Below are 14,330 nucleotides of genomic sequence, written 5' to 3'. Positions count from 1 at the left end.
AAGAGATCAAGCAGAAAATCTAGATGTTGCTATAGAAAGGGCACGTTTGACCAAGTTCCTCACCTTGTGGGAGCCCGATTATAGTTGTACAGAAGAAGGATGGGACCTAGAGGCTCTCCATCGATTAGCAGACACTAAAAAAATCAATATCAGGAACAGGTATCCAGTCCCACGGATTGATGACATGCTGAACCAATTCAACGGGGGAAATTATTTCAGCAAGATCGATCTGAATTATGGTTATCACCATGTTCCAATAGAGCCCACGGATGTATTGAAGACAATCTTTAAATCCAAGGAAGGCATTTTTGAATGGTTGGTTATGCCCTCCAGGTTGACAAATGTCCCTGCCACTTTTATGAGGCTAATGGATGACATCTTGTGGCCCTTCACCAACTCGTTCATGGTGGTTTATATGGACGACATCCTCATCTTCAACATGAGTTGGGAAGAACACTTGCAACACATTCAACAGGTCCTTCAAACCCTACGACAACACAAATCATGTGCCAACTTGGAGAAATGCACCTTTGGCATGAGCCAAGTCCACTACTTGGGTTACATCATAGACGAGTGTGGTGTGCATGTGGACCCTACCAAGATCCAATTCATTTGGGATTGGCTAGCCACAACCACTCTGACGGAGCTTCGCTACTCTTTTGGCCTGTAGATAGATCTCTTCGGGTTGATCTGTCTGGATTTTCCCATGGATGTAGCGGCTACCCAGTGTCTGTGAGCGACCCTTGAAAAAAAAATCAAATAATATTTAAGTATTGAGGTGCTTTCGCAATGCATTATATTAGATATCATTTTTTGGGATTCAATTGCATTAAGTAAGTCATTCATATATGACCATTTCCATGAGAGATAGTTGTAACTGACTAATTTCTCATGATTTTTGAATACTCCACTTAGCATTCATTGCATCGGGTGATGCTCACAGGGGTGAAGAAGTGCAATTGGAACCAGTGAAATGAATCACATAGTGTCAATCATCACTTCTAGGGCTTGCACCCAGTAATTAGGACTTCCTGGGAGGTAACCCATCCTAGATTTCCTCTGGCTCAAACACGCTTAACCGTATAGTTTTCCCCACAATGAAGCCCACTTAGCTTGCCACCTCATTCACAAAACCTTAGCAAGTATTGTGCCTCATGAACCATTCAAGTAGAGCTCCCTTCAAATAATATCCTATAACAGCTAGTTTAAGAATAATATATATATATATATATATATATATATATATATTATTTTTCATAAACTAGTTCTTATTATAAACAAATTTACACTCCCTTTTGATTGATTTGTTTTAATTTTAGTCTCCTTTAATTATTAATTTTGTTATAGTTCTTCACTCCTCTTTATATATATGTATATATATTATCTTAATAATTATTATAAACTATAATATTATTATTCTTAAACTAGCCATTATATTAGCCATTATAGAAATATTATTTGATCTTAATAATCATTATTAAAATATTATTTTTCATAAATTAGTATCTTTTGGTCTCTACATCACGCTCTATTTGATCATGCCATGACGTGCATCTTCATCAGCTCCTATGTGATTTCTATGGAAAAGACTTTTCTTAATGTAATATGGATCACAAAAGCCTAAATTGGTAAATTTTATTCTTATTTTAATCTAAAAATCTTGACTTTATTTGTTAAAATACTATTTCATAAAATATTTTATTTCAATTAACTTAATTTTATTCTTATTTTTTTGGTATTTTAATATAAATATTTGAGTCACTCTAATCTAAATATTTGACTTAGTATTCACCAAGACATTATAATTAATTTAATTCTTATTTTAATCTAAATATTTAACTTTATACATTAAAATATTATCTCATAAAACATTTCCAATCAAATTAATTTTTTTTACTTAATCTAAATCTAAAAAAACATTTCCAATTAAATTATTTTTTTCTACTCCATCTAAATCTAAAAAATAACAATATTTCTTTTTTATAAGTCCAATTTAACATTCTAATAATTCTCTTTCAAAACTAGTTTTATCATGATTGTCCCTACATCAATCTCTCTATCTAATCTGATGTCATGATTTGATTCTCCATGTTGCCCTGAGGATGGTTAGAAACAAAAAGTTTATTATGTGATTTTTACTGAAAAATATCTCAACCTTCATGATATGGATCACAAAATTTCTGAATTGAGGCTTTTGTGATCTATAATTTGTATATTGAAATATTTTATGTAGAAATGACATTATAATTTTGGACTCTACGTGTTTTGAACCATTTAGTGTGGTTCAATACTTAAGATTAAACTAGAGAGTTTGATCAAGGGAAGAGATTAAATAAGCAAATTGATGAAGAGAAAATCCAAAAGCTGGAACAAGAAGGTCAAATTATGAATACATATTATTAAAATTTTTAACATTCTTATAAATAAAATATTATTAAATTTTTAATGTTCATGAATAACTTGATTAAAAAAATAAAAAATAAAAATAGAAATAAAATGATTTCTTTTCTAGATATATTTTATTTCTATTTTCAATTTAATTTATATTTTATATTTTATATTTTTTAATCAATTAATTTATTCATAAACTTAAAAATTCTAATAATATTTTATTCAAAATAACTTAAAAAAAAATAATAACATTTTTTTCATAATTTCACTATTTTATTCCAACTTTTAGATTTTCTTTTTATCAACTTTTAGATTTTCTTTTTATCAATTTGTTTATTTAATATCTTGTACTCTCCAGTTAGTCTCAGTCTCCACAAACAATAAATCAGAGTGTATAATATTCCAAAATGATAATATGATTTTTACCAAAAAAAAATAAAATAAAAATAAATAAATAAATAAAGTTTCAATATACAAAATATGATAATTTTCTAAAATATATATAAAAAATATTGAAAAACAAATAAGCCAGATTCCCTGCACCTTTCAAAAATTAAAGTTTAAATTTTGATTACCTTTTGAAAGTTGAAGTTCAAAATTCAATTTATTAATGGGAAGTGACAATTATAACGAATTTTAAATATATTAAATAAAGATTATCAAATTTCACTGAGGTCCATATCCTTCCCACAAGTCACCAAGGGTCCTACATATCCTTCCACCGTAGAAGGTCACCGAATGCGTATAGGATTGTATGTGCTGAACCGACAAGCTGAATCCTATACTGTGATCTTTGGAATAGAAATTCTGAACCTCCATCATAACCTTGCATCGCAATCTCAATCTCAATCAATAATAAAGTTTCACTCCATACTCAACATTTACATAAGAGTTTCCATACATTGCCCAAGGAAGCTGCCATGGACGATAGTGGTAACCATCAATAACCACATTACAATGCCTCTGAAGACCAAACAGTAGATATCTCCCGAACGGGTATTGTATCTCTTCATTCTTTTTCTCCAAACCTTCTTTCAATGCTTTCATATCATCAGCTTAGACTTCGGCCTTTTCGAGCTCAATAACTATTTGTCAGGTTGGGGTTTAGTAGTTTGGTCACAGTGATGCAATGCAAATCGTCCAGATTCTAATGTAAAATCCTTTCGTGAAAGGTGTTTCAGCATTCTAATGGTCTTGTACATTAATAAAACTATAACTGCAAAAATATTAATCAGTAGACTATTAATAATTCCAAAAATAGTAATTACTAACCCTAACCGGAGATAATGTATCACCATTATTTTGTATTCATGAACTTATTAGGACATCCAACTGATATGGAACAAAGCTAGTAGTTGATTTTGCTCTATATGTTATGGATGCCTGGAACCTGCACTACATGAGGAGCATAACACATTTCCAAATTTTAATTTCCTTCAAAGATAAATTTGATAAGATGCTTCCAAATCCTTATATAGCTGTTATAAGGTTTCCAATAAATTTGGAAGCTTGTGTATAAAATTCGTGTGTGCAGGCACGCTATGGACCGCAGTGGCTAACATTCTCACGGCTTTGATCGGAGCAGTGTTAGTTGTGCCATGGGGTGTTGCGCAGTTGGGATGGATTGTAGGGCCTATAGCCATTATTATCTTTGCTTCGATATCATTGTATTCTGCTCTTTTGCTTTGGATTGTTACAGGTCTCCGGATCCAGTCTCGGGGCCCAATAGAAACTGCTGTTACACGGATGCAGTACAAGTGAATCAGGGTGCTATATCTCTCCATGCTTAGATTCATTCAGATATCTAACCGCACATAGTATGGTACACTTATTTTCCTGTCTTCCGTTCCAGGTGAAAGAAAAGCACGGTTCTGCGCGTTAGTTCAATATGTGGTCTTTTACGGAGTCTTTGTTGCTTTCACAGTTGGTGCTGCAATCAGCGTCAGGTTAGTTCCATCACAGGAATTTCCATGATATAATAGCATTCGATTGAGTTCGCATGCATTAAGTGAGTAACACTGTTATTTTGTTAAAATTCCTCTCTTTCTTTCCTTTACTATTTAATCTCTCGCCCGGATCAGATTTTCCATCCAAGATAGATGGTGAGAGACTTCTGATTTTTACCGAAAAAAATTTAATTTACAAAATATAGATTACAAAAACCTGAATTCAAAAACACACACTTCACTATTTTTTTTTTTTTTTTCAATTTCCCATCTCATAATCAATTTCATTCTTATACCAAGCCTGATCTTAAATTGTTTAGTCAGTTAAATCGAGGGGCTGGGATGCATATGCACTGTACGTGGCATTCATATGAATAATGTCTTTCAAACATTCAAAGTGATGTCGGGTCAAGGGGCTAAGTGGGGAATTAAAAAAAAAAATTGCTAAGACAAGGAGCCTCCACACTTAAGAGGGCAGGTATCAGCTCTTCATCCTCTGACACTAAATTGAAAATAATCGAATCACTGGTATTTTCTCTGTATTTTATTGAATCGTTGGTATGTGCTCTGTATTTCATTGAATCATTGGTATGTTCTCTCTATTTCTGTATCATTAGTATGCTCTCTGTATTTTATTGAATTGTTAGTTTGTTCTCTGTATTTTATTGAATTATTGGTATGTTCTATATATTTTACTCTTATGTTAATGTTTACAAGCTATGTTATGGGAAATCTTTTACCGGTGGTAGTTAGCTCTTTTGCATGTCATTCTCAGCCCTGTATTTTCACTCTTTATTGTAGATTTCACTCATGTATTCATTCAATAACCTAGAGGCTTATGCCAAGTATATAAAAAGTTGATCATTTCTGTACTATTGTCCCTTTTTTAGTTGATTTGTTTTCCTTTAACATATATATTGTTAAAATTCATAGTTTAAACACTATTCTATATGTGGCTCAAGAAATTCACATTTAATTGCAAATTCTATTTATTGTTTATATATATATATATATCTAATTATTTGGATTTTTTTTTAAGGAAACAATAATTAGCTAAAGACGCAAAATGCATAAAAATATATACACTTAATTGATTAGGAGGCATAATAATGTATATATTTAATAGTCAATTTGCTAACCATCAGTTTCTTATTTAAATTATTTAGGTTTTTAATAAAATTTCGGCTGGAAATTTAGTTGAAACTATATTGAAAATTGAAACTAACGCTGTATTTTTTATTTTTATTTTCATTTTCTCTCTCCTCGTTTGTTGAGTGCGAAACCTCCAAACTCTGTTTCTCGTACCTTTTTCGTTTCTCGTTTCGTTTTCGTTTCTCGTTTTTGGTAACATAGTTTACAAGTACAACTCCATTATCATATTGTAACAAAGAATATCTCAATACGGAAATTCTTGAACATCGCAGAGCAATCAGGCAATCAAATTGTTACCACAAACGAGGACATGAGTCTCTATGCCATTTCCCTGAGCACACTTATATGATCTTCTATGGAGTTATACAGGTTATCTTGTCTCAAATGCCGAACTTTCACAAACTATGGGGCCTTTCAATAGTGGCAGCAACAATGTCAGCCACCTATGCAACATTAGGATTTGCTCTCAGCGTTGCCAAAGTAATCGGTACTGTTTCATCCTACTTTCTGCCATTATTTTCATTCATTGACACGCTATGGAGTTTCAATATCCAATCTGATTCACCGTGTGAAAATTCAATATTCCATTCAACACTGGGGAAAATTGCAGAAAATGGAAAGATTCATGGAACACTGGGTGGAATCACCACAACTACCTCTTTTACACGAGCATAGAAAGTTTGGCTGATTTTACAATCACTTGTAACATTGCATTAGCATTTACATATACACCACTTGTTCTTGAAATTCAGGTATTGTTCCTTTGTATATGTGAATCCTTTGAAAGGTAAAAAGCTGCATGGTAACCCTTTAATTACGTATATAATATATGCATGATCTGCTAAAGCGTCTCTAATGGCGCGAATCGAATATGAAGCAGAATCGGCTGCTCGGCAGGGGAAATGCGTAATGACATATGCCCATAGATTGTCTGCTAAAGCGTAATTACGTATATAATGAATGAACGCATAATGACATATCTCATTCATAACTTCACGTACAAGGACAAGGTTCAATTTACTTACTGGGTGGGGGGGCTTATGGTCGAGCCTGCTTGCGCATCCTTCGTGATTGATCGATTGATGGGTGCCGACCACGCCATCAAAGCGGTGTGAAGCAGGTTCAATGCCTGCAGAAGGGTGAGGAGCGAAAGCGCTCACCCACCTCAATCCCCGGTGAGGAGCGAAGGCAGCGGATTCTCAGGGTCTAATCTGACCGGAAAGACCCGTTGGATTCTAGTTCTCTTTTCCTGCCAACCAAGGCCCGGTAGGGTGAGCTTGCCGAACTCTCGACTTCAGGCCGCCATCGACTCAGCCGAGGAGGTTGAGGCCGCCATCGACTCGGCCGAGGTTACGAGGTCGAGGAGAGGAAGGAACTATTAAGACTCTTTCCTTCCAACTAGGGCAGTACCACTAGTATCATTATTCTTTTTATCCCCTCTTACTCTCGATGAGGACAGGGACTACTCATACCCTTCCTAACCGAGGTAAGGAACTACTATATCCTTTCCCTTCAACTAGGGCAGGCTACTCTTTCCTCTCCTTCGATTAGAGGTCGGGGGCTTATATACACTTTTTAGAACTCCATCCCCTTCCTTCATCTGTGAGGTAAGGAATTAACTAGACCCTTCCAAGTAGGGAAAGCACTAATACCTTTCCTTCGTCAGATTGACTTACTTTTTTCCTGAGAGAATTATTCCATGAGGTATGGAATTGATTTATACTCCTTCAAGTAGGGCAATACATTGATTCTCTCCCTCTCTCCTCATGAGGTACGGAATCATTATACTCCTTTCAAGCAGGGCAAGTACTAGTATTTCTTCCTTGTAATAAGGTAAGGAAATACTAATATCCTCTCCGTCCGGGCAAGCACTATCATCTTGCCTCCCTTCATCAGGTGCTCTTTGATAGACCCATTCGATGAGGTATGGAACTATTTATACTCCTTTCCTTGAAACCGATGAGCACTATTATCGCTCCCTTCCAATCAGGAAGGGATCATTTTTTTCCTCTCCCATTGGTCGAGCCTACTTACCCATCCTCGAATCAGCGCCATCACCCTTCTCACTAGGTTGGAACTATTCATACTCCTAGCAGGCAAGTGTGTATCTCGTCTCCGTCTTCTCCCATGAGGCAAGGAACCAGACTCTATCCTCCCAAGTGGGTCAACTACTACTATTAGACTTATCCTTTCCCTCTCAACGGGGTAAGGAACTACTATACCTTTTACCTTCACCCTTCCACTATGAGGTGTCGAAAAAGACGGGGTTGGAGCCTTGTCAAAGTGGTAAATTCAGTAAGCAAAGGTGGAATGGGTAAGGGAATAAGCAAGTGCAAGGGCAGGGGAAGCACACGTTGGTGAGTACGTTGATCCAGCAGATTCAACCTTTTCTTCTTACCTTTATTATGCAGTCCTTTATACAGATCCAAAGCCAGCACCTCGTCTAGTAGTCTAGAAGGAGCAACAGAAGCAAGGGTAGTAGATGCATCAGTAGATTCTGTTTAAGCAGCACGAACAGTTCCATACCCAGGAACAACATACTTAAGAGCAGGAGAAGCACAGGTACCTAGAGCAGCAGTTGCTTCAGTCGATCCAGCCATTGATTAAGTACAGGGCCAAGACCCTACAGGACAATACCCTACGGGACCAGATCCGACAGGCCGAACACAGAACCACTAGTGAGCAGCAGCAATAGCAAAGGTAGATAGCACAATGGTTTCCTCCTGGCTGTATCGATCTGTGCACCAATGAGAATGTAATCCAATTGGCCTCTCTCTCCTTGTGTGTGCTTATGTGTGCTTCACTTCAATTAAAGGAGGTAGGCCAGGAATGAGTAGGAGCAGTAGCCAGCTTAACAAGACTATAGATAGCTCCTCCTTGCAATACTATTTATAACCAACTAATCCTCTTTGACTCCACTAGATAGAACCTCCTCGAGCTAACTCGCTTCGGTTCTTTCATGTCTAATTTGAATAGGGAATATCTTGCTAGTTTCATAGTGAATGTCATATCGAATAATCATACTGATCTTAGCGAAGAGTCATACTGGGTTATATAATCATACTAACTGATCATAGCGAATAAGAGTGATCATACTTGTGAAAGATCATGGTGGTCCTGTTCTAGGTAACGTAAGTCATAGCAAGAATCCAACTTATTGAATCCGACTTCTCATCATAACTCCACTTGAATAATCTCCACTTCATATCATGCTCGTAATCATAGGGCTAACTTTGGGTAGTCGTCATGGGTAATAATCAGACTAGAGATCATGGTCCCATTCTGTTGGGGTAAGACTAAGATGATGGTCCCATTAGTTTTGGGAACAAAGATACGTTGCATGGTGCTGCTCCACTATAGGAACAAACCCTGCTGCTGTTGATGAACAACCATACTCTAGCTGACGAACAAACCCTGCTGATGAACTTGGGGTGTAGTTTACATTAGAATCCTAATAGTGCAGTTCCAGTTGATAAGAGATACCTGGCTTGGTTTGTCTGGTCTTTTTCTAATGGGGTTTATTCGCCGGATGAAATGACCATTTTCGATGCCCACACAACTTTCCTGGCATAGAGAGCGGTGCGGTATTGACAAACAAATGCCAGGAAGGTGTTTTGGGGCACTATTGTTGGCTTTCAATGCGACTTCAAAGTGAAGTGACTCATCTGGTAGCGGTGGCTATATAGTCTAGTTTTTGTCTATCCCACTACTATGCTTTCAATTCCTTATGCCTACCTTCCTTACCTGCCCGCCCCCTTACCTTATATGTATGCTTGGGATTTTTTTAGTTAAGTGGCTCGGCATTGACGCCTCGAACGATTCGACCAGAAGCTAATAGTGATTGGCGTTGAGCTAAAATAGCCGGCTGATCCTCCCGGAATAGGAAGTGAAAGGGCAAGAGCTAGCTGCTTTCTTATATCGTCGAATGAATACTTCTTTCTAACCGACGACCCTCAGCTCAGTAAGGGTATTCATAGGTTCCCTCGGCTTTTCTTTTGACGCCGTTCTGTGAGCAAGCATGCCCCGGTAGCCGGTAACACAAACGCATGCCAGCACCGCCGGTAGCATGGATCTTATATCTTCCTTCCTCGGTATTTGATCTCGACAGCCAGTGTCTGAGAACTAACTAAACTTCTCGTTTCATCCGGCCTCGCAGACAAGGCCATTAGTAATGTGAGGCCTGTTCTTACTGGCTGGCTGGAAGAAAGGTATAAATGCCCTGTTGTTCCGCTTCTTCAGGGCTTCTCGATCTGATATTTTAGGAAGAAAGAAGTAATAGATGCGGCGCCCATGGAAAGTGTGTGATAGTGTGTGGCACCCCACCCCAAATAAAGCATTTCGCTTCATCCGATGTAGAATTAGAAACCCGCCCGTAGGATGCTCACTGACTTCAAGGCTTAGGGCTTTCTATTATGTCTGTATGCAATAACTAACTCGAGTAAGTGTACAACATCTGCGCTTTATTGAACATATTCAATCAATTTGGGCAAGCGCAGAGATCCCTTCCACTTACCGGGTGAAAATCACCTTAGTATTGGAATACCGGAAAAGAACACTGACTTACCTTCCTTATAAGATAAGGCAGAGCTATGCTTTACTTACACTCACTTCTTTTTCCTAGGGGGAGGTAAATAAGAAATCTCAGGTATTGCCATAAGATCGTCTATAAACATAGATCCCATTATATATTTATATTATATAATAGCGTCTGGATTATGAGAGCATCCCAGACGATTCCCCATAAAGAAATACAGATATAAATAATGACCACTTGAATTGCCAGCACAAATAAAAAGAAGTCTTTCCATCCCATCCATCATACTCATACTCATACTACTGCTAACAAATATACATCATCTACGTATAGATTGCTATATATTCAAATAGATATAGGAACAAACCATGTACCTCGGCGAACATCATTGAATCGATTCATAGTGGTAGAGGTCAGGTAGTTCAAATGGTGATATTCCCATTGGAGTGGGGAGGACCAACACCGTTCAATTCGATCAAGTGACAATGCATAATTACATATATAATAGTTGCGTGAATGAAGACTAAAGGCCTTCAAGCGTGAATGAAGTGTGTTAGTTCACTGCTATCGCTCACTGCACTTCGTTCGTTCTTCCGAGAAGCGCTTATAAGAAAAGGGAGCGAAAGAGCAACAGACAAGCATGACTATCTATTCTGAGCACCATGACTATGTCCATTCCCTCTGATCGCGACGGGAGAAGGGTAATCCGAACGAAGCGGGGATCCAACCTCATAACTGCTTTTTGGAACGAGGTTTGAAAGGTCCCGGAGGGCGCTTTCCTGTAATCAGGGAAGGGATATTCTCGTTTCCATGATAGTCTTTATCTGTCTAGTCGCAACCCATGGTACTTTGGGAAAGGCAGGTGCCGCTTCCTACTTGAATCTTTTTTTTGAGAAGCCCACCCTACTATTTTCGTCCGGGCCGGGAGGTTGGTCCAATAATCCCGGGGAGCGCAAGCAGTACATATTGGTCACTGGGCTGCTCCTACACAGGGCTAGCAGATAGAGGTGGATGAGATGGGCCTGCAGAAGTCTCATGCACGTAGTAGCTGACACCATCCCGCAGCATCTAGATCCCACCCAACTGCTCTACTCTCTATCTACGCCCACCCTCTATCCATATGCCTCATCACCCATTTAAGGGAAATCTTCCGATTGGTATAGTTAGGGGAAGGAGTCACTTGGCCTCCCTATCTGCCCTTTCGATGGGATTTGCCTGCCATGCCGCACTACCTATGGAATGCGTGGTTCGGGAAAAAAGTAAAGGCCTTTAAGGAGCCGTAAGGCCGCTCGACCATAAGGGTGAGGGTGAGCCAGCCGAACTCTCGACAATAGGCCCGAAGGCCCGGTAGGGACTCAATTGAGGTTACGAAATTGAGGCCCGGTAGGGTGAGCTTGCCGAACTCTCGACACAAGGCTGCCATCGACTCACTATTCATTAAGAATGCCCCGTAGCAATATCGATATTTCTGAATCATGAAATGAATTCCTATACAAAGCTCGAGTGGGTGAGACGTAATACTTCCCCTTATAAGTCCAGGAGCTAGGGTTATCCATTGGGGGAAAGCCCAGGCCATTGAAATGAATAAACTATAGGAGCGGGTTAGCTAGGTGGATGGGACAATATATTGAACTGTGTCTAAATAAATACACGGGGGCATAGCTTTGTTCCCAACGGCATTCGAGGAGGGTTCACTGCGGGCTTAACCAGCCAGTTCGGAATTCATTTATAAAGTAGGTAAGGTTGGCTGGCCAGGCCTATCCCTCCATGACTAGGAAACGGAGTAGCCTCATTCTATGCAATAGCTTGGATTCAATAAAGAAAAAGGTTTCCATTATCTAAATATCAATGCAATTGGTACCAGAAGTCGGAAGCACCAATGCAAATACTGATTGCCTACGATACTGCTGGCTGATTCCCATAATAGTAAGCCGCTGACTTGATACGATCTTCCATGGGCATGGGATGAGATTCATTCTTTCATGCCTGGGACTCTTTCATGGAATTCCAACAATTTATCCCGCTCGAGCCCTCCAAAAGGCATAAAGGTGGAAACACCTTTGTTCATCAATTGGATTTCGATCTCAGGATCCATAGCGTTCACATGGAACGGCAGAGACATAGTATCAAATGCATTGATCTCCAATTCATTCCTTACCCCCTTTTTTCCCCTTTTCATACAATAGGTAAGTAATGAAATGCGAGGACCTTATAAGGACCTTAGTCTTCCCCATCTTTTTCACTTTTTATATGCCCCCAACAACCTAGCTTTACCTTGAGATTGCCATTTTCAAGATATAACAGCTGAAGTTTGTGGGCTTATAAGCAGTACCTCAACCAGAGCTAACTGTTATATGGTCATGACTGGGTTAAGACGCTTTGAAACTGAGAAACTATCCGTTATACAGCCCCTAATAAATGGCTAGGTAAAGGTGGTTTTAGAATACCAGGTTCTTAGAGGATAATTTGCCACTAATAAGGACAGTCTATTGAACCAGAAAGCACCTGGAAACCTATTGGCAGGGTTTGGGTTCTATGAGCCATAATGGCTGATTGACTTTGCTAATGCATGCGTTGTAGTTAAAACGGTGGGAGCATACCAAGTAAGTCGGTATTTTCAGCTTTTGTTTCTTCACCTCTCCATTAATTTGTTAGGTCACATTTCGATTTTTCTGTAAGGTTTTGCTTGCAACAACATATAAGGTTCATAATAGATAATCTTTATATCAATGGGGCAGCCACAGGGGAGTGGTGTCTCCTACTAACATTTAGTTAATTGGTTTAACATTTGATTATTTGGTTGCTTGCGGAGTATGCTTACTTGCTCAACCTTCCCATACTCCATTTCTATTTCTATTGTCCCTGTTGCTCATAAGGTTGCCATGAAATTTTGCAGGAGTTTTGTCAACCAATTTTCGCTTTCATTGAAGGTTGGATTTCTCATAAATGGCCAAGCAATAAATTAATCAACAAGGGAATTTAAATACGCGTTCCCATATGTGGGTTTTGTAGAGTCAATATCCTAAGGTTGTGTTGGAGAATTATATTTGTGGTGTCAACTACGTGCATTTGCTGTGTTTGGACTTTTGGGTGCTGTGAACTTTTGGCCATTGGTGGTGTACTTCCTGTGGAGATGCACATTATCTGGAATAAAATTCCACGATGGACATTAAAGTGGAGCCTTTTGCAAACTTTGAGCTTCATGTCTTTTCTTGTAACGATAGTAGCAGCTGCCGGCTCCATAGAAGGCCTTGTGAAATACAAGGCCACATAAAAGCCTTCCAATACGTTATTAAAAAATTAAAATACAGAGATGTTGCAATACTCGGTGCCTCTACCTTTGTTGCTAGGAAGCTACTTTCTTAGAGTGACAAGGTGGGGTAGACTAAAGTTCTAGGTCAGTGTTGGAGCTCCAGGTGCATGATCTAAAGATAGTTGCATGAACATGTAATCTTCCTAATTGACTTTGTTAGTTGAAATTTGATCCAGCTGGACATTTAACAAACTGATATTTAATTTTTGTTTTACTAATAGTTATAGTTGGAGAATGAACATATAATTTTTGTTTTACTAATAGTTATAGTTAGAGAATGAACATATATCATTCATGAGTATATGAACCATCTCAGCTGTAGGGTATTGGATGTATTAAAGTGAATAATAAAGTAGTGAGCTGCAAATTAATTTGTGTATATTTCATCTACTTTTACCTATCTTTATATTTCATCTACTTTTACCTATCTTTGTTCATGGTAACTGCAAGCCTTTCCTTTTTAATATGTTATCAAAGTCTGCACCGACCTGAAATCTCCGTATCAGAAAAGTCGGTTGAGTTTTGCAAGTTTAATTCTCATTGATTATAAAACTAAAAGACTCTATAGATTATGATTTAGTTTCTAGTCCGTATTTGTTGTTTTATTAAATGTGTTTATAGATAAGGCTTTCAGTCTTCTGTTTTTTTCAGTAAAAAAAAAGCTTGATAGTATTATAAATTGTTGATTCCAAAATACAAAACAGAAAGGTAAAAAGCCAAAACTTGTAGCCTGATAATAAATCTATACTATAAAAATGCAGGATACAAGACAATGCTCTAGTAAACCATACCTATCTGGGGATAGAAGACAAAACCCAAAACAGGTGATACTTGCAATAACTGAAAAGCATGTGCTTTTTGAGAAAAATCCAAAAAACAGGTTCAGTCTTCTGTTGAAGCAGAAGAGATGTTTGAAATGTTGAAGGTGTTTGAACAAAATAATAATTAAAATTTTTGAAGTATTATTACAAGAAGAAACCATTGAAATTCTTTG

At 37.9% G+C, this 14,330-nt stretch overlaps 1 pseudogene; it reads left to right on the top strand.

Moving 5' to 3' along the window:
• Positions 1 to 3,198: 3,198 nt before the first annotated feature.
• Positions 3,199 to 13,550, top strand: LOC149242937 (amino acid permease 3-like; annotated as a pseudogene).
• Positions 13,551 to 14,330: the final 780 nt, after the last annotated feature.

This window comes from Pinus tabuliformis, chromosome 8 (genome assembly GCF_031772625.1).
Source record: "Pinus tabuliformis cultivar Carrire ecotype Pingquan chromosome 8, CPIR1, whole genome shotgun sequence".
NCBI lineage: Eukaryota > Viridiplantae > Streptophyta > Pinopsida > Pinales > Pinaceae > Pinus > Pinus tabuliformis.
This window is presented reverse-complemented; position numbering and strand designations above follow the sequence as displayed.